The sequence below is a fragment of the Pelodiscus sinensis genome, chromosome 9 (assembly GCF_052426305.1).
Source record: "Pelodiscus sinensis isolate ZL-2025 chromosome 9, ASM5242630v1, whole genome shotgun sequence".
NCBI classification, from domain to species: domain Eukaryota; kingdom Metazoa; phylum Chordata; order Testudines; family Trionychidae; genus Pelodiscus; species Pelodiscus sinensis.
In genome coordinates, this window is record NC_143060.1 from 15,439,748 (window position 1) to 15,464,660 (window position 24,913).

The following is a 24,913-nucleotide window of genomic DNA, read 5'->3' on the forward strand; positions in this document are numbered from 1 at the left end:
TTTGATGTGTATGCTTGATCTCTGGATAAATAAAAATAGCAGCACATCATGCTACTACCAAACCACTATCTAAAGTTGAAGAAATTAGCTGCTGTTCAGTGGATTTCATCCTAGACAGCACTTCTTTTCAGTTTTATACCGGAACAATATAATTCAAAATAAAACTCAACTGTTTTGTGGTAAAGGTAGAAGACTATGTTGAGCTTCAGAAAAATGTGGATTTCTTTCCCTGAAATACAAACTACTTGTGTATTCTACACCAGAAGCAGCACTGTTTTATTTCAGTGCTCTGTAAGAACTAGCAGTCTTGGTAGAAAATCAACTCCGCTTTTTGTTACTCATCATGCAGGGGCATGAGAGCATCAGCACTTGTCAGACAGCCCATAAAAACAGCATCACAAACCCTACCAACTCCTACTAGATGTTACACTTGCATGGTTTGTTGTTATTGCCAGCTGCAGCAATACCTTTTTATGAATATCAATTTATTCACTGCACAGACTTCAGAAAGCGCAATCTAAAAGCAGCCTTAACATTATCTATTTGTCTTCCATGCCAAGAAACTGCTTCCTTTCTCTCCGTCTCTGTCACTAATACATTTTTCTTATTGTGGTTCATCTTAAAAATGAATCATCATAAATTTAAAAATATGTTCCTCCAGATCTCTAGTCGACTCTGTAGTGAGAATTCATTTATTATGAGTCCACACGATGCATCAGAGCTCTGCCTTTTATTTGAACATGACATATTTCCACTTTGTCTGGATTCCACATTTGAAAATTGGTCCCATCAATTCTTCACCAGACCCAAAACTTAACTGATTTGCTCACTGAAACATTAAATGCCAACTAGAAGCCATGGAGACAAATAAAATCATTTACCAGTTTAATGTTTGGAGTTTCTTGTCTCAAGAAAAAGTAGTGCAGTTTTAAGAGCGATGAAAATACACATCTGAGATCAAAATCAATTAGCTTTAATCCTTTTGATCCTTAGCTCAAGCTGAAAGTCAAAAGACTTTTTTCTTACACTGGTTAATTTTTTGATACAATTTTGGAAAACTGTTTACTTTTCTGATTTTGAAAGGGCATAATATGCTCCACGCATTGGCCAGACTCAGTTTATGCATTGATTGTGATCAGTGATTTTCTGCATCAGTTGCTAGTGAGGTAAAACAGGCCATATACTTACATTCCCCATAATGCATCATTTTCTCTCTAAACAGTGGCAGCAAACGGGCACATCCAATACTGTATTACTTTCTTCTCTCATTCATGACGATGTCACACTCCGGCACTGTGATTCTGAAAAAGAAGCATTTCCCAGGTTCTAAGAAGAGAGGTACCCCAACCAATCCATCATGCTTTGTGTGCTAATGATAGACTCATGCATAAGAGGCACCATAAGCAGTGAGAGGCAGCAGGCATGAAAAGAAGTGAATCAACTGTCAACGGTAGTGATCTGAAGGACTGCAAGGCTGTGATTAGAATTTTCAATCAGGGCTTCCACAATTCATCATGTTACCAAGGAAGGAACATTTTTATAGGCATGTTCCTTCATCAGTCCTTTCTGCTATTAGCATAGCACATTCTCGGGCACACACACACAAAATTATCAGATTTTGTGGCCATACAATTAAAAGCACATATCTTTGAATCTTTAGGGAGACGCGAGTAAAAGACATTCCAGAGCAGTGTAACTATCGTTTCCTGTTTGCCTACACACAACTGAAACAAGACATTCTACACAAAGTAGAGAGTTTAGCTGAAATAAAGCAAAATGCATGCCTCTCTTTACACACACACCCACACACATGCCCCAGCCATGCTTCCAGATAGCTGTGTTGAAAGTACCCGCAGAATCTTTGGCCTGGCTGCTTTGGGGGGATATCAAGAAGAATACAATCTAACAGAAGTCCTTATTCAGAACTTGTTTACCCGCTTTGTGCAACTGTGAGTAATGCAAGGACAGAGCTCTTCACAAAGAAAGCACACTCAAAGCCCAACGGCACAACACTTCTTTCAGTGCCCAATGTATTCAGACCATACTTCTCAAAATAAAAAAGGGTTGCCATGCTGATTTAGAGTGTATGTAAATTCAGTAACCATTTGTACTAGGGTCTAATTTTGAGTCAATACATGGAGTACCAATGCAAACTATGTTCCATTTAGAGAAAAGAAGGATAATCTTGTGATTCAGGTAATTTGGATTAAATTTCCAGCTCTGCCACAGACTTCCTCTCTGGCCTTGGGCAAATCATTTAATCTCTTGGTGCCTAAGTTCTTCATCAGTAAAACGGAACATCATTTTCCTAGTGGCCACAAGAGTTGTAAGAATAAATTCATTAATCTGTGAAGTGTTCCAGTTTTATGATGATGGGCATCAACAGAAGATCATAATCCTGCAATAAGACATGGACTAACAGATGCTTATGTGCACATCAAGCCATGGCTTGTAGAATAGGGGTCTGTCTGAACGGATCCTACTGCAAAGACAGTATCTAAAAATCCAGATTGGCAGGAAGGTGACCAAAGGTCAGCCACTTACTAATGCATGCAAATAAAAGCATTCATTTAATCTTAAATGTTCATGTTAAATCACAAGTAACATGCATTAAAAACACTCTCTGCATACATATAATTAAAGTCTTTAAGGTCTTGCCCTCACTTTGAAACATGAAAAGACATGAGGCTTTTTTTCAAGTTTCAAGTTAGAAACAATAAAATAAAGCCGTTTATTTCAAATAGCTAATGAACCGATTTAACCTTAAAAAAAGGCTAAAAATCATTTTACTAGACAACATTTAATTTAGAAATACTGCAGCATTATTCACACAGCATACTGATGTACATGAATTAAAATGCTGACAAGTCTATTTTCCCCCTTGGTCTACATACAGAATTCATTTGAGATCCATAGATGTTAAGCATATGAACAAAGAAGAAATACTTGAAAAGATTGTCACTTGTCCCCCAACCACAACAAATACTGTTTTTGATAATATTTATTTCAGCTTACAGTCAACAGATACTCTTTAAATTGTTACTTGGACATGCCTGTGTCTTGGTTTGATTCCTGGCTGTGTTAATTTCTTAGGATACAGTAATTTGTGAAAGAATAGATTTTTATAGCTAGACATTTCAGAATTATTAACCATTAAAAGCTTTTTATGTGCTAACTTGTAAATCATTTTTACTGGCTATCATGTTAAAAACTATAATGTCTTAATTGTTTTTCCATTAAGGAAGAAATCAACAGATACTGAAAATTATCTGGCCTAGGTTCTGCAATGAACTCAATGTGATCAATCCATTTTGCTCACACTAAGCCCCACTGTAACTGAAAGAGGAGCTCTAGCTGGGCACAGGGGAGACAACCTCACAGGGTTCATTACAAGACTAAGGTCTCAGAAGGGAGAACTGTTGACATCAGCTAAAATGTCAGCCTGTCTTGCTGACATCTCTCCATGGATGTCTAGCCACCAGCTCAAGCTCAATATGGCTAAAAAGAACTCCTAATCTTTATCCGAAGCCTTCCCCTGCCACCTCCCCTCTTGATTACTGTTGATAACCCCACCTCCTGCCTGCCATTTGAGCACAGGGTATATCTTTGACTTGGTCTTCTCTCTAGGTACTCACATGTGCAAACTGTCTACGTTTTGCAGATTTTTTTGCAGAACTTCTTTAAAATACAGCCTTTCCCATCCATCCTGACTGCTAAAACTCTCGTGCAAGTTCCCATTTCACATTTCGATTATTGCAACATCCTCTGGCTTTTTGACAAATGCAATGTTACCACACTCATACCCATTCAGATTGCTGCTGCAAAGAGCACTTGTCTTAGCCAATTGTTTTGACTATCTCACCCTCTGTCTTTGAATCCCACCACTGCCCTTCCTTGAATCAAACACAAGATGCCTGTCTTGACTTTCAAGGCCCTTCAAGGCCTATGCAAACCCTTTCTACCATTCACTATCAAAATGTTGATTCTCACGTCCAGCTGCTTGCTTGTAAAATGTTGGAGAAACCCCTTTATGCTTTCTTTCATGCTGTCTATCAGACCTCATAAGCACCCATCAAGCAATCTCATTATCACTCTTCAAATCCCTCCTCAAACCCTTCCTTGGTTGTGATGCCTAAGTATAAAAACATGATTGTTTTTAAAACCTGGTGTGCTGAGACTACTGCCTAGAATACCAGTCAATACTGTCTCATTGCTTCCTTGGACTCCCTCATCTGTCTGTATCCATCTGCTGTCTGTATTACACAAGATATTGAGCTCTTTTGGAAAATAATTTTTCTTAGGTCTTTCTATTGCACCTAGCACAATGTAGTTCTGGTCCATGACTGGAGCTCCTACATGCTACAAATACACAAACAAACGTTTTTTTGCTACACATCTGCATCCTTGAAGATTTGTTCAAGAATCATGTCAACTGTTTTCTTCATACAAATCTCAAATCTAATCTTCAATCCAGACATGATGATACATGTAAAATGGACTAAACAATGAATCTCTATTTCCACTAATTGTAAAATACTACTAGTAGAGAAAACACACTATAGATCCACAAATCATCTCCTTACTCGTAATCTTCCAAGGACCTATTTTGACTTTTTCCCTTGGCATGTACATCTCTCAGTACAACTGCTGCAGACCATTTCACCCAATGCATATTCAAGCTATTTATTCAGGGAAGACAGCATTTAAAGTGTGTGGGTGTGAACTGGAGTGAAAGACTTTTGGACTTCAATACATTTTAACATAGGTTCCAGCATAGGTCACATGTAAAACAGGTTCCTTTATAGCCATAGAAGCAAATTGTAAATTTATTATGTGCTATTTAAACAGCCAGATAAATAACTGCTAATGTATATTTTATTCGGCTAGTTAAATACCATCTAATAAATGCACACGAGTATCTACAATGAGCTGATTCAGCATAAAATATCTATCTATAAACATCTAGGTTAGCCAAGCCCAGTAAGGTCACTAATACTATCTCAGCAGCATTTTCGTGTACACAGATGATAGGCTGGGTCACTACAGTGGGCCGAGTAATACGATACAGTGACGTGTTTTAAAGCAACTCTGGGTGCTGGGGAGTTGTAGGGCAGGTGAGAAAAAAGGAGACCAGGGAAACAGCTCTTTGAAATGAGCTTCATATTCCCTGCTACCCATCCTGCATCTCTTCCCTCTCTTCCTTTCTCCTCCACTTCCCTTATTCTGACTGGTGTATGGCCACACATCCTGCTACTGTTCCTGCTGCCTCTCAGTCTGGGAGAGAGCACCTTTACACACCTGCAACAGTAAGAGTGGGATAGGCCTCAGCCACTCTGATGCTCATCAAAATAAATATGAATTAGTATTCACTTGTGTGTGCTTTTACTACCCCAAATTCAAGAGACTAGGGTCCATATCACCCCCTTGATCACTGTGATAGAATGAGGTACCCGACTATTAAATACCGCAGAAGACTCTCTCTCTCTCTCTCTCTTCCCCAGATTACCTTTGGCAATAGGCCAGAGGAGAAATTCGAGCCTCATGGATAAGCCTCCTTGTCTGGGGCTCTACAATGGACTGGTTAGCCAAGGAGTCATCTCTGAAAAGCTCCCCCTGAAATCAATGTATTTTAGGAATAGGGTTGCCAAATTGTTTCAACAAAAATACTGGACACACTTGACATTACATACAATCTACATGACATCTTATTTAGAAAATACCAGACATTTATATTTTCTCATTTATATTTTTTCAAATTTTTTCCCAAACAGAAAGCTCAAATACTGGACTGTCCAGTTCAAAACCAGATACCTGGCAACCCTATTTATGAAAAGATCCTCTAATGTATTTATGTTTTTCACGGGTGGCTGCCTTCCAGTTGTGTCTCGTGTATAACTTGTGAAACTGCTGTGATAACCACAATTCTTAAAGTTACAAGAACATCAAAATAGGCCAGACCTTATTAGGCTTGTCTAGGTAAATCACTCCTGAGACAGACTGCATCACTCTTCCAAAATGGTGACCATTTTTTAGCAAAGATTTTTAGTGCCTTCTGGAGATTTAAAATACCAGAAGGGCCTCATCTAATTTGAGAATGTCCTGAAGACTTCATGCCACTTTCAGGAGCTCAGGAGCCACATAGGACCATGAAAACAAATAATTCTCATGGCAGGAGAAAATGCCTATGAAGTTACTTTTTCTTTTGTTACAGTTTCATATAAATATCGAATAAGCATCAGTATGTACTGTTTACATTGCATGATGGGAGGAGAGACAGTTTCCACAGGTGAAAAATGGATAGTCAAAAAATGTGGCTACAATCATTAAATGGACAAAGTTATCACTTAAAAAATTAAGAGAAGTGCAGTTTTGTCCTTGTGAAACCTCCTCATGATGGCAGTGAAAACCAGTACTTGTATTTACTGCGTGACTTAAAAAAAATCAGAACAATTTCTGGCATGTAAATGACTACAGGCAGTCCCCGGGTTACGTACAAGATAGGGACTGTAGGTTTGTTCTTAAGTTGAATCTGTATGTAAGTCGGAACTGGCGTCCAGATTCAGCCGCTGCTGAAACTGACCGCCAGTTCTGACTTACATACAGATTCAGCTTAAGAACCCCAAGTCAGCTGTTGCTGAAACTGATCAGCAGCTGATTCCAGGAAACCCGGGGCAGAGCAACTGTGCCTTGGGCTTCCTGTAGTCAGCGCTGGTCAGTTTCAGCAACGGCTGACTTGGGGACATCTGGGGCAGAGCAGCGGGGGTGCTGCTGGGTTGCTCCAGTAGCACCGCTCCTCGGCACTACTGGACCAACCCAGCAGCACCCCAGCTGCTCTGCCCCAGGAGTCCTGATTCAGCCGCTGCTGAAACTGACCAGCAGCGGCTGAATCAGGACGCCTGGGGCAGAGCAGCTGGGGTGCTGCCGGGTTGGTCCAGTAGCGCCCAGAGCGGCGCTGCGGGACCAACCGGCAGCGCCCCAGCTGCTCTGCCCCAGGGTCCACAACAAAAGCCTGGTCTGCTGGGGAGGGCACACTAGCTGCGCCCCCCCCCAGCAGACCAGGGACACAGGGAGCAAAGCGGCAGCGGGGGGTGCCTCGCCTCTGAGGCTTTGCTCTGGCGCGGGACCGCTTTGCTCCCGGTGCCCCTGGTTTGCTGGAGACGGTCCCCAGCAGACCAGGGGCACCGCGAGCAAACCCGCCGGGGCTGCGGCTTTGCTCCTGATGCCCCTGGTCTGCTGGAGACGGTCCCCAACAGACCAGGGGCACCAGGAGCAGCTTTTCTCGCCCCGGAGGTCGAGGTGGCTGACCGCTGCCTGTGAGCTCCGGGGCGAGAAAGCCCCGTTCGTAAGTGCGGATCCGACATTAGTCGGATCCGCGTAAGTCGGGGACTGCCTGTACTTATTAAGTGGCCATATAAAACTGTGCTAGTTGTTTCTCTATCAATTATACTTCAGCTAAGAAACATTCCAAATAGTTCAAATACAAAGAGACTTGCTCCTCCTTTACTGGTGGTGAATAGGTAAGAAGACCGTGACATATCTGTTTGCCAGCCAATATTCCAATTTACATATACCAGAAAGCAAAATATAAGGATCCTGTTTATGATTAAAACATTCCAAGCTGTAAGTATAACACAGTCCACTAATATTCCTCTGAATTTTCGGTGATTTAAATACCAGTATATTTTCTGATTTAAACATCTAGCAGACAGTCATTTTGTTCTTTCTCTTTTCTCCATCAGTATAGTCTCCATAACCGAAGTGACAAAGAATGGTGATTAAATTTTAACAATATATTAGCACTCAAAGTGATAAGCTAAGTGAATAGTTATAAACAAATAACACAGTTCACCATATCACTGTAAAATAGATTATTTGCCTTTGTGTATATTTTTGCCGAGCCAGTCAAGGTACTGGGGCTTTTTACTAATGCAATACCATTAGTACTTAATGGTGGAAAGCACAAGAGAGCAATATACAGCTTACAAATAAGAGTAAAATGTGAAAATCTTAACAATACAGGCTTATCTTCCTCATGCATTAGTTATGCAGTTTGTTCTATTATATAAGAGCCATTGTTTCCACATCTGCAAATTACTTCCTGAATCTATTAACTGCAATAGGAGAAATGCATTTTTCTGTCTTATTCCCTGGAACAAGCAGAATAAATCTGTCTAAATTGGTGAGTCTAAATCAATAACTAGACCAAGATATTTCCAGACCATAACCCTCAACCCCACTATACAGTTACAAAAAAAAAAAGGCTGGAAGATGGGGATCAGGGAGATTCAAGAACGTTGACAGTACAATCTGAATGTATATGAGGGATTAATAAAAATCTGGAAAGATTTTTTTTATACTCAAGACCTCTCCAGATATTCTGGAATGGTATTCTGCAATGTTCTGTTTGACCAAGAATAGCCTAAGCACATGAAAATTAAAACTTCAGACATATAACTGTAGGAACTACAAAACCTTCTCTGTAACTTAACTATCCAAAAACACAGATTTCTGTCACAACTCTTGCACCCTGGTTCTTTGCCCATTGCAAAAGGGCAGATGCTCTACTCATCTGGCTTTGCAATTGCACATAACAAGTTCTAACAATATCTGATAAACAACAAAATTATTTTTACTTAATTGGATCCACTCTCCCCAGTCTACCTTTCTTGGGAAAAGTTGATCATAGTTAAACAAAGTCCATAGTTAAAAAGGTCTCATAGTCCGGAGGATCATGAGAGGAAAGGACGGAAGTCCCTTTTATATGCCATTAATCCTGGAAATTAAAGACAACACCTGATCTTGCTAGTAAATGACAGACGCTAAAGTTCTCATTAATAATGCACCACTTGCTATGAAAAGCTTTTGTAAATCACATTTATATTACTGCATGATAGATATTTAAGCAACATTAAGATTTTGACACAAACAACAAAAGCAAGGAAATGAAGTCTCATACTCCAGCTTTATTTCATATCACTGCTACCTGAGCATTGAATGGTAGGTGAAAGTTCCTAATGTGGAAACTAAGGATGTTAACTAACGATTAATTCACTAGTCGAGTAGTCGATGGAATTTCCATCAACTACTTGACTAGTCAATAGGCACTTCCACATTCCTCCTTTGAAATGTACAAGAGCCGCTACAGGGGCACGTTCGCTTCACAGCTCTGTGCAGTTCTGCCGCTTTGAAGGACCCCTCTTTCCTCTCCTCCATTGCTGCCTCCACCTGATAGAGGCAGCAAGGGTGGGGGGGAGGGGGGAAATTGACTAGTCGACTCAATTATGCAACTAGTCGACTACTTCTTAACATCCTTAGTGGAAACCATTTCAGTTTTAATTGTAAAGTACTCCCACTTGTCAGGCTAGATTAGTTTTTATGTCTCCCCAACACACCGCAAATCATCTCCATGTCACTGAGTCCTGACCTGAGAGAAAACTATAGGTTGAACCTCTCTAGACTGGCACTCTCTGGTCTGGCAGCATCAATGGTCGAGCATGATTTTAGTTACCTGGATGTTCGCTTATCATGGATGTGGCCAAGTTTCCTATAGTCCCATAAAGTTTGTCTATAGTCACCAGGCCTGGCTCAGTGTCCTGTGCTGTTATTTAGCTCTAATTTACCCTAAATGTCTTCTAAGAGCCAAATAAGCAATGGAAGGATTGGTAATGCTGCTAGAAAATATTTTCCTCCCATGGTTTGGCAAATTCTCTGATTCCGCACCAGTCAGGTCCCAAGAGTGCCGGACTAGAGAGATTCAGCCTGTATCTGGGTGAAATTCTGGTTCCAATGTCTGGTGCGCTTCAAACATATTCCAGATCCCTTCAGAATCAATGAGAGAATATCCATTGACTTCAGTGGTTTCTGGATCAGGTTCTTTACATTTTATATGAAGACAACTACCTCATTTTCATTATAATGGCTTTTTGCTGACAAGCTGATATAATGTATCCTTCAAGCCATTCTCTTCTTCATTGCTCCCTGATCCACTACATCCCCTTTTCCAGTTTAAGTCACCCATGGGATTGTCTGCAACCTCTCCCACCTAGAGGAAAGGCCCTTCCCATGGAATCCTTAGCATGCTCCTTCATATTCTTCAGTTTGTTAAGCCACAGACTGTACCACTCTGGAGCACAGAATCCCTGACTTTCCCATGGCTTTCTGCTCTGTGGAGTTATTGATCCCCACAAAAACAAGCAGAATGGCAAAATGAGAAACTGTGACAGCAAAACAGTTGAGGAGTGATCTTGTATCTGGAAAAACAGGGGAAATAGTACAGAAATATAGGTGGTTTCATAATTGCATATGCTCAAAGTCCTGAATACGCATGTGTACATATGTACATATATAGCTCCCTTGAAAGTTAAGGGAAACTATGCGTGTACGTACATCAAGAGTAAAACGTAACCCCCTTGATCTAAAATGTGGCTTAAATTACCTCAGATTGCTCATTACTTGAAGTTATTATTTTCATGAGAAAGAAAGAAAGAAAGAAAGAAAGAAAGAAAGAAAGAAAGAAAGAAAGAAAGAAAGAAAGAAAGAAAGAAAGAAAGAAAGAAAGAAAGAAAGAAAGAAAGAAAGAAAGAAAGAAAGAAAGAAAGAAAGAAAGAAAGAAAGAAAGAAAGAAAGAAAGAAAGAAAGGACAACAAAATCATGCCATGATAAGACATTGGCTGTAATTTTTAAAAGTATCTTGTACACTGCAGAAAAAAAAAACCCATCACCTTGGGGCAGCATCTCAAAGCCCAGGTCAATTGACTCAACCTGGCAGCATAGCACTAAAAATAGCCAGACACACACACACGCACATATGCGCGCACACACAGTTTCCGAACCCAGGCTCTAATCTCAGCCCAAATGTCTTTATTCCTATTTTTTGGCCTTGTACATAAAGCCCTGTGAACCCAGGCTCCGAGACTTGCTGATGCACTGATGAGTTTGCTGCAGATGCCAAAGGGGACTTAGACTCCTAAACTCTCTGATGACTTTTGGAAATTTTACCCAGGAAGTAAAAAATTAACAAAGCAGTTCAGCATTTAAAAAACACTAAGAATTGTGCCCCCATAGATGGCACTCTTTTTCAGCTGTTTTCCTGCAATGCACACAGAACTCACCTCTTACACATGCAGAACTGGGGAGCAGCAACCCTGAGATACAATCCACCCTCTGCTTAGGTCCCTACAGAGGGACTCCACACACTCCACCCTCAGTGCTCTCCATGCAGTCCATCAACCATGTGTGAAGGGCAGGTCTTTCTTCAGGTCTGCAACAGAAATCAGCGGAGGTAGAGAGTATTCATCAGAAAGCATAATTTGGCCCTTAACATAAAAACAAGTAATAAAACAAGTAATAAAACCCTTTTTCAAACTGTCAACAATCACCCTCAAATCCCTGATCTTAGTGTAAGACCTTTTACTGACAAATTTCAGAGCAATTTTTATGGCTGAGTTACCAGAGCCTTTTTAATGAAAACAAGAACACTGCTTAGATCACCACTACTAGATAATTCACATTAAATAAATCTCAGAGTAAACTGTTTATATGGCTATGTATATAAATAGGGCTAGTACTGCTTCCTATTATTAAGGTAATCTGACACTTCCCATTATAAGACCCAGTTTTCAGTTGCTTATAACTTTTCAACCTAAAAGTCTGGGACACATTTTTACATGCAGGGTATTTGTCTCAGGCTAAAATTATTTTATTTAGGTGTTTGTTTTTGGACAGTTCAGTAACTTCTGAAAATGGGGATAAAGAAAAACGTGCTGTTTCGACAATGTTAAAAAATTCTGTCAACGCTTTCTTTGCACAGCTGTTGCACACCCATGCTTTGGATGCTGGGGGCTGGCCTCTGTGTCAGAAAGGTCCTTCTGCCATTGTCCATGAAAGTCCACCCAAATCTGGACAAGTTAGAAGACTTTGAAAAAGGTGTAGTTCAGACACACACAATTTTATCAGCAAAAATCTCTGAAGATTCCACACTCACTGAGCAGCCTAGAGCAGTGGTCACTAACCAGTCGATCACGATTGACTGCTTGATCGCAGCACCCCTAGGAGTCAATCGCCATGGCCAGCTGGCCAGGCAATTGCCCCTCTTTGTTCCAGTCCAGGTGGAGTGCTGTGCAGCCTAGGAGGGATGAATGCTGGGCTGGGCTGGGCTGGGCTGGATCAAAGAGGCTGCACCACGCTCCAGCTGGGCTTTGTTAACTTGCCGGCTGGGGGGGAGAAGGGGGAAGAGGTGCACGTGCATCCCCAACTCTTGTCTCCTGCTTCGGGCGGGGGCAGGGCTGGGCCTGCTCCGCAGAGGCAGGGCTGGGCAGCCAGCACATGTGGCGTGCCACGGATTGGGCTACGCTGCGCTGTTCCCCGCAGGCTGTGCACGGAGTAACATAACATAAAACATAACATAACATAACATAACATAACATAAGAACGGCCGTACTGGGTCAGACCAAAGGTCCATCTAGCCCAGTATCCTGTCTGCTGACAGTGGCCAGCACCAGGTGCCCCAGAGAGGGTGGACCGAAGACAATGATCAAGCAATTTGTCTCCTGCCATCCCTCTCCAGCCTCTGACAAACAGAGGCCAAGGACACCATTTTATCCCCTGGCTAATAGCCTTTTATGGACCTAACCTCCATGAATTTATCCAGCTTCTCTTTAAACTCTATTATAGTCCTAGCCTTCACAGTCTCCTCTGGCAAGGAGTTCCACAGGTTGACTACACGCTGTGTGAAGAAGAACTTTCTTTTATTAGTTTTAAACCTGCTACCCATTCATTTCATTTGGTGTCCTCTAGTTCTTCTATTATGGGAACTAATAAATAACTTTTCTTTATCAGCCCTCTCCACACCAGTCATGATTTTATAGACCTCTATCATATCCCCCCTCAGTCTCCTCTTTTCTAAACTGAAAAGTCCCAGTCGCTTTAACCGCTCCTCATATGGGACCCGTTCCAAACCCCTAATCATTTTAGTTGCCCTTTTCTGAACCCTTTCCAAGGCCAAAATATCTTTTTTGAGGTGAGGAGACCACATCTGTACACAGTATTCAAGATGTGGGCGTACCATAGTCAGGAAGCCCCTTCCCCAGTGCCCCGCTGTGACCAGCCAGGATGTAGCCAGCCCTGGGCAGCCCTACGCTCTGCCTGCTGCAACCCAACCCCAGCCCCGGAGCTGCTGCCTGCAGGCAAAGGGCTGGGCAGGGCAGGGAAGAGACTCTGCCCCTCCTCCTCAGCCAAGCGCTACTCCCAGGTGAGTGCAAGTCCCAGGGCTGCTGCCCTGCTGGTGAGTGTGCTGGGGGCATAGGGATGTGGGGACAGGAGAGGAGACAAAGGAGGGGGTGGGGACAGACTCAGAGGGGTATTTGGACCCCGCTACAGGGGCAAAGCTGTACTTCCCTAGGCCTGCTCTGAACTAGGATGGGTCCATGCACACCCGCTGGAATCAGGGATCCTAGGGATGTAAAAATGTAAAAAAATATTAACCATGTTATCAATCAAAATTCTATTGGTTACATGGCTAACCACAGGGTTGCCAGGCACTGGCCCCCAGCTCCACAGGGCAACCAGCTGTTGACCCCAGCTCCATGGAGTTGCCAGTTGCTGGCCTCGCCCACAATGAGGGGTAGCCCCCAGCCTGTGGCATGTTGCAAGCAGAGGACTGCTCTGATTGGGTTGGGCATCTTTTACCAGTAAGGGTGATACTTACCGGGTAACTAGTTAACCGGTTACCCAATTACATCCCTACTGTCTCCCCTGTGCTTTTAATGACCTCTTTGCTGTCACACAGGCGGTGTGGAGAAGAAAGGTATCTGATGTGAATGCAGAGGGGACAAGACTTGGCTAATGAGGAGAGAAGGAAGTAGATTGGGACAAGAAGTCTGGTGAGATGGATTGGCTTGGCAAGAAGACTGAGACTGAGAGTGGGTAGACAGAGACTGGAACTCGTGCGTGGGTCAAGGAGAATCAGTGTAAGCTTGGGTGGTTTGGGTGCGGAGCTTGGGAGTCAGGAGGGCAATTGGAAGAGAGACAGGTTGGAAAATCAGCGTGGGGAACGCACATCTCATCTTCCTGTATTTTTGGTTCTGAGAACCAACTCTAAGGGCAGTCTGATGTGGTAGATAAGGTGCACGACAGGGACTCCAGAGACCCATTTTCTATTCCTCGGTCTTCCACAAGCCTAGTGGTGACCATGGACAAGTAACTTCTCCTTGTGATTCTGTTTCCCCATTTGTAAAATGGAAATGTTATTCACCTTTCTTTGTGAAGTGCCAATAACAATAAAAATGCCGGTTCATTATTATTATTATTCATCTCAGTTACTCTGTCAGTGCTAGTAACAGAGGTCTGTGTTGTGTTGACTTGCGCAAGTAGCCACATGCATGCATCTGAATGGTTATCATCACTGATGGAGCAGGAGACCTTTCAGGACACCACGACAGTAAATCCTAACTACTATAATCTGCATTGTAGGTTTAAAATTCCAACCCTGTCGATGACCCATACAGGTGTCAATATGGCATCACATAAAGGGAATGTCTGGTTTTTCAGTTTGCTTTTGAAAAAAACAGAAAATTATACACAAGAAATACGTTAAAACAGATCATTGAGATTACAAAGTCAAGCACTCAAAACTTAAGAATTTCCTGTCCAACCTTAATTCAGATCCCACATGTACGTACACATTCTCTAATTACATGATTATGCTATTTTTTTCTCCAAGGGACAACCCTCTATTAATTATACAGTTTCTGATTACAACTGTTCAGAGCCTGATGATGGAGAAGCTTCAAGTGGAGAAAAGTTCACAGGAAAAAGTTATGTAATTCTGAGATAGTGCATGTTCTACCTCCCAAGGAAGGTCTCATTTTGAATCTCCTCTACACTCTATTTGATTAGATTTTTTTCTAGGGGTTAGAGTTTAACAACTTCAAAGAGAGGTGCATTTTACTTACCTGCCTCATATTACTTAGTTGTATAGATCAGTCAATTTTAATATTATGGTTTAATAAGTTTTAATACCATAATCAAGGACAGGACGGACCCAAATGCATAAGCAAAAACCTAGAAAGATCCATAGCAAACCACCCAGTGGTTGCTGCTCTCACATAAGACACATGAAATCACAGAGGTCACACATAAGAAAATGGATTGCTTACAAGCCCCAAAGAACTCCATGGAGAACTAGAGCTTTTTACAGCTCAAATGAGTACATTGAAATGCTACATCCCAGGTCACACAATCCTACCTGTCTACAGGAAAGAAAGATCTGCAGAAGCACAACAGCCTTCTGAAGTTTCAAGCATTACACTCAGGCATGAGAATGACTGTGTTGTACTGAAGCATAAAATTGTATTTTAAAGCAACCTCATAAAATTCTATTTAACCAATCAGTCACCTGGGGTGAGTAACTTTGACTGTGAGTAAAATATCATTCATTTATTTGTCATAATCAACAACATTAATATATTAGGATGGGAGGGGAAAGCAAATCTGACTGACATCCCAGGAGTCATCTAATACCCAAAGTTTTGAATTTGGATGTATAAGTGATCCTCCATGCATGAACAGGTGTTAGATAATCACATCCCAACAAAATGCAAAGAAGAAAGGCATGCAAAAGCTATTACAGATATAAAGGAATTAGTTTCAGCAGAAGTTTGAAGTCTCCATTACAGTAAATTGTAACGCACAATCTCACAAGCTATTCTTTCCAAAAATGTTTGTAGTAGACAGCAAGGGTGTGAATGGCCTCTGGTATTTGTATTTCAGAACCTCTGTGATGTGTTTGTACAAAACTCATTATTAGTTTGCTTTTAGTTATATTATTGGCTATAAGGAATCATATATGGGACTGAAATGTCACAAGATCCAGGAAAACAAGTCTAGTGGCACCTTGAAGAATAAATAATTTTATTATGAAATAAGCTTTTGAGAATTGCAACTCACTGCATTAGAGGCATGAAGGGAAAGCAAAAGAAACAGGAATAGAGATGGGAGTGTTACATCAGAGCTAATTCAATCTGGGTGGTAAGTGGATGCGAATAACTAAAGTGGAAAATTACTTATGGTAATGAGTGAGACATTCCCAATCTGTACTCAGGCCAATTCCGATGGTGTCAAATTTGCATATGAATTCCAGCTCAGCAGTTTCACACTGCAGCTTGGTTTTTAAGCTTTTTTGCCTGAGGATGGTAACTTTCAAGTCAAACCGAACTGTCTCTATGCACCAGAATAAATGGATACAAATCAGCATCAAGAATGGTAACATATAAAAAAGCTATCAGATTGGTTTGACATGATTTGTCCTTTACATATCCATGCTGGCTGTTACCTATCACCTTATTTTCTTCCAGATATTTGCAGATCAATTCCTTAATTACTTGCTCCATTATCTTTCCTGGCACAGAAGTTAAACTTCTGGTCTGTAATTTTCTGGCTTGTTCTTATTTCCCTTTTTATAGATCGGCACCATATTTGCCCTTTTCCAGTCTTCTGGAATCTCTCCTGTCTTCCATGATTTTTCAAAGATGATAGCTAAAGGCTCAGATACCTTCTCTATCAGCTCCTTGTATTCTAGGTCTATTCTATTTTAAATCCAGCCGGTCTATTGTGAATACATTTATCTCCAAACTATTCTTAAACAACATCTGACTTTCTGACATGAGACTAGATCAAAATTCTTCATTTCAACTATTTAAAACCACCACAGAAGAGCAATTTTCAATTTTGATCAGTGCAAAGTAATGCAAATTAGAAAACATGAGGCAGCTGCGCCCCTGCGTGCTATGCTCACCAATGCCCCTCTCATGCGGGGGTAGGCAACCCCAGCTCTCCCCTGGCCACTGGGGATAGGCAACCACATTAGCCCAGGCCACTTCTCCCTCCGCCCACAGCTGCAACAGCCGGGGCCCTTTCTCCCTCCCCCAGCTGCACCAGCCTGGGCTCCTTCCTCTTCCCCACTCACCCAGCCACACTAGCCTGGGCCCCTTCTCCCTCCGCTTGCCCCCCAACCTTTTCCATGCCAGCCCAGGCCCCTTCTCCCTCTCTTCCCCCCTCCACACCAGCCTGGGCCCCTTCTGTCTCCCCCCCACCCAGCCATGCCAGCCTGGCAAAGCGAGGCCCAGCGCTCTCCCCACCAGCCTCCACTGAAATTTTCAGCACTTGTACATTTACGGGGTGGGGGTGGAGGGTGGGGAGAAATGGCTCTGCTTAAAAGTCACCTCCTTGTGCATACCAGCTCCTGTGGAGCCACTTCCCCCCCCCCCCCCTTAGCCTATATCAGGGGCAGGAAGCTCCCTGGGAGCCAGTGCTTATGGACAGCCTGCTTAAAAGCCAGCTCCTTGCCAGCACCAGCTGCCGCTTGCCCCTCTGTGTTGCTGCCTTTCATACAGAGGCAGCAAGAAGGGGGAGGGAGGAAGGAGCCTTGCATGTATCTGTGAGCGTTAATCAATGAGCCCAGGCTCATCGGTTAACTGTTTAAACATGTACACTATCACATCCATAGTAAAGACCTTCATAATATGACACCTTCTCTCCTTTCTTACATTCTCTAATGAACAATGAAATGGTTAACCATATTACATGTAAAGGATTATTATTAGCAGTTGAGTGGTGCAATTCACATACTGGCAATATCATTTCAGGCTGTCTACAAACTCACGCAGATGTTGCCACACCAAAATGTGTCTCAGTTGCAATGAAGTCTTTCTCTGCAACCACAAACTATAAAGACTTACTGAAGAATAATTCAGTGGTCTGCTCATGACCAATGAGTGGTCCTTCCAGGGGGCAAGTCCCACAATGAGAAATGCAAATGTAAAGTGTTAAGAATTATTTGTAGTTCTACGCTTTCACCAATAGAAGATACCAGCAATTTCTACACTTAATTTAGTCTAAGAAAATTATGTATGAAGCTATATAAAAATACCAAAGGATAAATGTCCTGAACTGGTGTCAGTCTAAATTCTAAGGAGTTCCAGCTAGGGATGTAAAAGACTAGTAGACTAGTGATGCAATTAGTCGCTTCCCTCCCTTGCTGACTGTCAGAGAAAGGCAGCAAGTGGGGGGAGCAGAGGCTGGTGCTGGGGGGAGCCAGCTTAAAAGCGGTTCCCCCAGCACCATTTCCATGGGGGGGGGGGTGACGGGGGAGCTATCCCCCGTACTGCAGACCGCTTGCTGGTAGTCCCCCGCGGCCCAGACGCCGACGCTGCCGGCTCCCAGAGCATCGGGAGTCGCAGCAAGAGCGCAGGCACGGAGGGGTTGGGGCCAGGAGTGGCGGGTATTAGGACCCAGGAGCAACTGGCCGGCCCTGGCACAGAGCGGGGGCGTGATGCCGACAGGCGTGTACAAGAGGGAGGAGGGACGGAAGAGAAAGGGGGGAGAGGGCAGGAACTGGGCATGCTCTCGATCCCCACAGGTGGCGAGCAAGCCCGGGAGGATGGGGGAGCACCGGACAACCCTGGGAACCGCGCCGTTGGGAGCCCTGGGGAGGAGCAGACCGACGGCAGAGGGCCAGGTCCATCTACAGCTGGAGGACAGGAGGGCCAAGCCGGCGCCGGGGAACTAACACTGTGGGACACAGGCCAGGGGACAGAGCCACCAGCCAAAAGGGAAGACTAAAGAAGGGACCCTGTAAGGGGGAAGGATGATACGGAAAGGGACAAGAGGTGGGAAAGGCACGGGGCGGGAAGCCCGAGGGCAAACCCCAAGCCACCGCTACAGGGGGAAGGGGAGGTAGAGACAAAGCAGGAAATGGCACAAGCAGGGACTAAATATCAGTCAATTGAATAGTCGAGTAACCTCATGAATTCTTATTGGTTAGTTGACTATTCTATAGTCCTGGGGGCAAGAGCGGCAACCGCACCGGGTGCCCAGCAGAAGGTAGTCCACAAGGGGAGCAGGCAGCAGTGCAGGGTGACAGCAGCTCCTGTCTGAGCTCCCGGATCTAGCATGAACCAGAACTGAGATGGGCTGTCTGTCTGCCTGGCCTAATACACTATAAATGCAGAGCCACAGCAGGGGTAGGTCCCAGACCCGGCTTCAGCCAGAAATGAGCCGGGCTGCTGACCAGCATGCTAAAAAATTTACTGGTGGGGATGGGAGGGAAATGCACATAGTCTATAGCACTAACCGATAAGCTTTTGCTTATCGGTTAACCGATTAATCGACTACACTGTTACATCCCTAAAGCGAAGCAACTCCACTCACACGGGTTCTGCTGTGACTCTGCTTTTGAAATGTACAACAGTCCTGGCAGGGCTCTTGTACATTTCAAAGGCTTAGGCACTGCAGGGGGCATGGGCCAGTCCTCCACTGGGCCCATGCTTCCTGAAGAGCTTCCACCTTTGAACTGTAGCCTGCCAGGTTCTTGCTACAGTTCAAAGGTGGAGGCACCCTTATTGACTAATTGAATAGTTGATGGAAATCCCATTGACTATTCAATTAGTTAATTCATCTAAATTTAACATTCCTAGTTCCAGCTGCCTGTGACTTCTTCCTTGTCGTATTTTTAGTATGATGAGAAAGGACATATACGTAACATTAATATTTTATCTTTTAATATTACTTATATTCTATAAGACATGATATAAAGCTGAACAAGATTATAGGCACAGAGAAAGAAAGGAAATTAACAAATAAAATATGCAAGGGAGGGAAGAAGAAGGTTTTCTCCTATACCCATATAATCCCTATAAACTTTTTTTAAAAAATAATTAGCACTGTTTGTTCACTCAAATAAAAAACTGCACTGACGATTCTAAGATATTTTCTAGTAGCGTTTTTTACATTGCCCATTGTGTGCTAGTCTTTTGATAATAGCAATATCTACGAATGCTATTATTAACTGTTAGCCACTGAGAATGTACTCCCGGGGTACTAATATCATCCTCCTAAGAGTGGGTGGAGAAGACTTTCCCCACTTTCTCTGTTCTTTCATATTTACAAGCCAATAATACATCTTAATGCGCAGCGCATCTCCATTGAACTGCATGTTCTGCTTTGTTCACAGCAGCCTATCTTCTTATGGGGCGTGACTGTTGGAATCATTCTAACCTCAGTAGACACCCAAAGATAAAGACACAAAGGCAGCCTTGTGTACAAACAGTGTTATTTCAGGCAACGCACACAAAATTCTTAATGAGACAATCCAATGGAAAAGATTTTGCCTCCGTCAAGCCTGAAGCACACAGGTCTGCTTTGCACAGCATCACAGACCTCTGCAACTAGATGGCAAACCTTTCCGTCCTGGCAGAACGGTTTAACAACATCAAAAGTAGAGTTAGTCCGAAATCACTCTTTTTTTTGGAAACTGTAAAATAGACTGAATGTATCACATTCTTACTCTGGCCTAATGGACTAAGTGCTAGTGATTGGAATAGAAGGGGATGATGTGAGGTTTTCTGCACAATCCTTTGACTAAATTGCACAGAAGAGCAACAAAAAAGATTAGGGGTATGAAGCAGCTTCTGTTAAAGAGAGACTAAAATGATTGGAACTGTTCAGATTCCAGAGGGGATGACCAAGGGGGATATGATATAGAGAACGAAAACATGAATGGTGTGCAGAAAGTGAAAAAGGAATTGTAATTTACCCCTTCACATAACACGAGAACTATGGGTCCCTTAATAAAATTCATAGGCAATAGGTTTAAGGAAAACATAAAGATGTATTTCTTCACAAAACACATAGATCAGTGATTCCCAAACTTAGGATCACAGGATATGGAGCACTGGGTCTGCATACAGACCTCCACGGTGTGGACGAGGGGGGAAGGCTTCCCAGCAGCCATGCAGGGAGCTCCACAACCTTTGACCTACTACTGGGTCATGACCCAGTAGCCACGTGTGGAGTTCCCTGGCAGCCACGCTCCGCAGTGGAGGGGGGGGGACTCTAAAAAGTAGGGCTATAATAGTCAATTAATCGATGAGCTAAAGATTATTGGTTAATGGTATCAACTACATGCATTTAAAATGCAGAGCCGCAGCGGGGGTCGGTCCCAAACCCAGCATGAGCCGGGACTGAGCCAAACTTGCTCAGTCCCAGCTCACGCTAGTTCCGGGACCTACCCCTGCTGTTGCTCTGTATATTAAATGTATTAGGGGACAGAGAGGGGGCTCCCTGGGACTGAGGCCAGACTGCACTGGCTGCAGGCTCCACCCCCTGGGGACTACAGAATAGTCGAGTAACCCCAAAGATTTCATGTGGTTACTCAATTATTCAATTAACCAGCACCTAACATCCCTACTTTGCAGCAGTTCTGGCTCCATGCTGAGCACTGTTGCATCGGCAAGGGCAACGAGAGCATGAGAAGGCATGTGCCCACTGCATCCCTTTTGTGTCCTGCGAGGGAGGAAGCAGTGGAGGAGTGGCTTGTGAGACATGGACGTAGAGAGGAGCCCAGAAAGGAAACGTCGTAGCTTGACAAGACCAAGCAGCCACAGGAAGTATCCGTCCTCTTGGTGCCCTCCCCAGAGTGCTCCTGGGGGCTCTAAGTCTGAAGCAGGCGCCGTTGAATGTGGGTGCGCTATTTCAAACTAATTCTAACTTATTCCGAAGCTTCCCCATAGTGGGGAAACGCTATTTCAGTTTTGTTAAATCAGGAGTTAAAGTCACTTTTAGTCATTTCAAAATAGTTTCCTAGTGTAGACATGGCCTTAGAGTGAAATTCAGTGTTTTGTTGCCACAGTTCATGTTTATTAATGAGAAAGGCAAACACCAGGAAATGGGTAACATTTCGACTAGATCCAGTTTATGTTTATTCTGTCTGGATCACAGTGGGAACTCTACCTGCTTACCACACTGCAATATAAAGGCTACATTATTGTTGGCTTTTCCCAGGAACACCATTCAGTCAAATTACTATACTTGTCACAATCATATTCCAAATATTTGGCTCCCAGTGATACTCTTAAAACTGGGAAAAGCAGAATTATACTATTTTTTCAACAATTCAAAACACCTATTACTTACTGTTTATTTATAAAATACCTGGGTAAACTTAAAAAGCGATGCCCAAGAAATACGGCACAAAACCTTATAAACAATTAAATGTTTTGTGTTAAAACTGTATTTCCTTTCAAGGTTTGCACTGAGATTGCTTGAAGATTTGTAACTGAAATACTAGCAAGAGGAGAAAAAAAAGGCAAATAGGCACCATCTTTCTCCTGGGACTATTCACAATTAAAAAAGAAATTTGTATCAAACAAAGTAATTTTGCTTAAATCCTTTGGGGAGAATTGCTGCTGTCATTCTAATGGAGGCATAATCAGTAACTTGCATATGCCATTCCAATGCTAAAACACAACCTCCTACATAACAACTGAATGTCAATCAATGTAAAATCGGTGGGCTGGGCAGCACAATCCATACATGATATCACATAGGCTAGACTATTTTTATATAAGGCTATACGATTTCCAAAATATTTTTAATGGTAATGCAATACAAAATAGAAAAAAGAAGCACACGCCACCTCTGCTGATTCTGACATATGACACAATTGATGTACTATAGTCTATAATGACAAAATGGGATTATTTAGTCTCAGACAGTGACATCAAATGTGATACAAAACTAATTTTCTAAAGGGCATCACAATTCTTACTGATTTCCTTAACAAACAAATTTTCCAAATTATCCTGGGAAATGCTAAGATATAATATGGAAAGACTGACAGGGTCTATTTGTGTTGACAAACAAAATACATCCTGCATCATGTAGCATAAAAATATCTGATTTTAAAAACCAAACTGGAAGAGAATATAGCACAATCCAGAAAGAGAGAGCTACATAATATGAGCTTTATAAAGAATATATACATGTCCTCAAAACAGCCCATAACAAACCTGAGATGTGGAAGATCAGTTTCAAATCCCCATTCTTCTTGATTTAGAGTAGGGAACTGAACAGAGTTCTCCCGCAGTCTATGCTGCTGCCACACTGGCTACACTACACATTAGACTTCCCAGTTCCGGAATCCCTGACTGGTCCCGAATGAGGGATTTTGCTGGGCCAGGGAAGGTCATTTCTGGCCTCCTTACCACCTCCAGCCCCTTCCCTCCCCACGAACTTCTGACTCTCTCACCCCCCGCAGTCCACCTGAGCCATGCACCAGGCTTCCTGGCTTCTGGCTCCCCCAGACAGCTCAGCTAAGACACGTGTCAGGCTCCCCCCCTATCTGCAGCTCTAATAGGCCACACAGCGGGCTCCCGGCCCCCGCATGCAACCCAACTGCGTCATGCTGGGTTCCCGCCCTCCTCCTGCATCATGCCAGGTCCCCTCCCCCACTCATCCCATTCCCCCACTGCAGCACCCCAGGACTCTCTGATCCCGGTTATCTGAAGTCCTGCCATTGGACCATGGATATTGCCAGACCAGACAGTTCCAGTTTATAGAGTGCAATCTATGCAACATTTAGTACACGAGGTCATTGAGAGCTAAAGTGTGAGTATGTCAACACGAGCTGGGAATCAAACCCCCAACTCCAAGAGCAGACATACTCTGAACCTCTCCTATCAAAGAAATTCCAACGTCTATAAATAATTCAATATTTAAAGAGTAGTTATCAGTGGTTTTCGGTCAACTGGAATGGACATATCTAGTGGGGTATGACCTAGGGATATAAAATCTAGTTTAACTAGTTAACCAGTTAACCGCAAGAGCTGTAGTGCAAAAAGGAGTTACACCTTGTAGAAGGAGGTATACCTACACTGCAAAAAGCCCTCTGTTATGTCGATTGACTACATTTTCTTGCACGAAAACACGCTTGAGGTGTTGACACTCTGCAGGTTTTTGCACAAAAACAACCATTTTGTGCAAAAACCTTGTAGTGTAGACATAGCCCCACAACACTAGTCTGTCCTGGGTTTCATACTATTCAATATTTTCATTACAGGCAGTCCCTGACTTACGCGGATCCGACTTATGTCGGATCCGCACTTACGAACGGGGCTTTCTCGCCCCGGAGGTCGAGGTAGTGGATTGCTACCTGCGAGCTCCGGGGCGAGAAAGCCCCGTTCGTAAGCTGCTCTGGTGCCCCTGGTCTGCTGGAGACCGTCTCCAGCAGACCAGGGGCACCGAGCAGGTTCCCGCGCTTCTGAGGCTTTGCCAGAGCAAAGCCTCAGAAGCGCGGGGAACCGCCGCTGCTGCCGCTTCAGTCCCTGTGCCTGTGGTCTGCTGGGGACCGTCCCCAGCAGACCACAGGCACTGGGACTGAAGCCGCAGCCGCGGGGAGTCCCGCGCCTCTGAGACTTTGCCAGAGCAAAGCCTCAGAGGCGCGGCACCCCGCTGCCGCTGTGGCTCTGCTCCCGGTGTCCCTGGTCTGCTGGGGGGGGGGGGGGGCACGACTAGTGTGCCCCCCCCCCAGCAGACCAGGCTTTTGTTTTGGACCCTGGAGCAGAGCAGCTGGGGCGCTGCCGATTGGTCCTGCAGCGCCACTCTGGGCGCTACTGGACCAACCTGGCAGCACCCCAGCTGCTCTGCCCCAGGTCCTGATTCAGCTGCTGCTGGTCAGTTTCAGCAGTGGCTGAATCAGGACGCCTGGGGCAGAGCAGGTGGGGTGCTGCTGGGTTGGTCCAGTAGCGCCGAGGAGCGGTGCTACTGGAGCAACCCAACAGCACCCCAGCTGCTCTGCCCCAGGCGTCCCCAAGTCAGCCGCTGCTGAAACTGACCAGCGCTGACTACAGGAAGCCCGAGGCAGAGTTGCTCTGCCCCAGGCTTCCTGGAATCAGCGCTGATCAGTTTCAGCAGCAGCTGACTTGGGGAAGCTTGGGGTTCTTAAGTTGAATCTGTATGTAAGTCAGAACTGGCAGTCAGTTTCAGCAGTGGCTGAATCTGGACGCCAGTTCCGACTTACATACAGATTCAACTTAAGAACAAACCTACAGTCCCTATCTTGTACGTAACCCGGGGACTG

The 24,913-nt window shown here is 43.8% G+C and overlaps 1 protein-coding gene across 16 annotated transcripts in view; it reads right to left on the reverse strand.

Moving 5' to 3' along the window:
* Positions 1-24,913, reverse strand: part of DAB1 (DAB adaptor protein 1) — a 772,627-nt gene that overhangs the window by 250,644 nt on the left and 497,070 nt on the right. For 15 of the 16 annotated variants that reach the window (XM_014578749.4, XM_075936067.2, XM_075936061.2 and 12 more), the window contains 2 exons: positions 11,112-11,260; positions 1,189-1,301 (listed from right to left, as the gene is read on the reverse strand). The gene's annotated coding sequence lies outside the window, so the exon portion shown is untranslated. The remainder of the gene's footprint in view (positions 1-1,188; positions 1,302-11,111; positions 11,261-24,913) is intronic. The other variant, XM_075936060.2, reaches the window with a different exon arrangement.